The sequence below is a fragment of the Varroa destructor genome, unplaced genomic scaffold (assembly GCF_002443255.2).
Source record: "Varroa destructor unplaced genomic scaffold, Vdes_3.0 BEIS01000002.1, whole genome shotgun sequence".
Lineage (NCBI taxonomy): Eukaryota > Metazoa > Arthropoda > Arachnida > Mesostigmata > Varroidae > Varroa > Varroa destructor.
The window spans coordinates 43,938,710-43,938,939 of record NW_019211455.1 but is presented as its reverse complement, the minus strand read 5'-3'; positions in this window follow the sequence as shown (position 1 = coordinate 43,938,939).

The window sequence follows — 230 nt, the reverse complement described above, 5'->3', positions numbered from 1 at the left end:
TAAGGAACAAATCTGTCTATGGAATGTCTGTCCCTCACAATATAGCGCAAATTTCATGGACTTCTAAGAAAGTTCCACAGAGAAATATATAGTTCATCCTACACATCAATTTTATACTATTGTAATTATTATGTATGTTATTAATATTATATATATATATATATATATATATATATATATATATATATATAATATATTATAAATATTAGTATGCGCATCTACAATGGCTT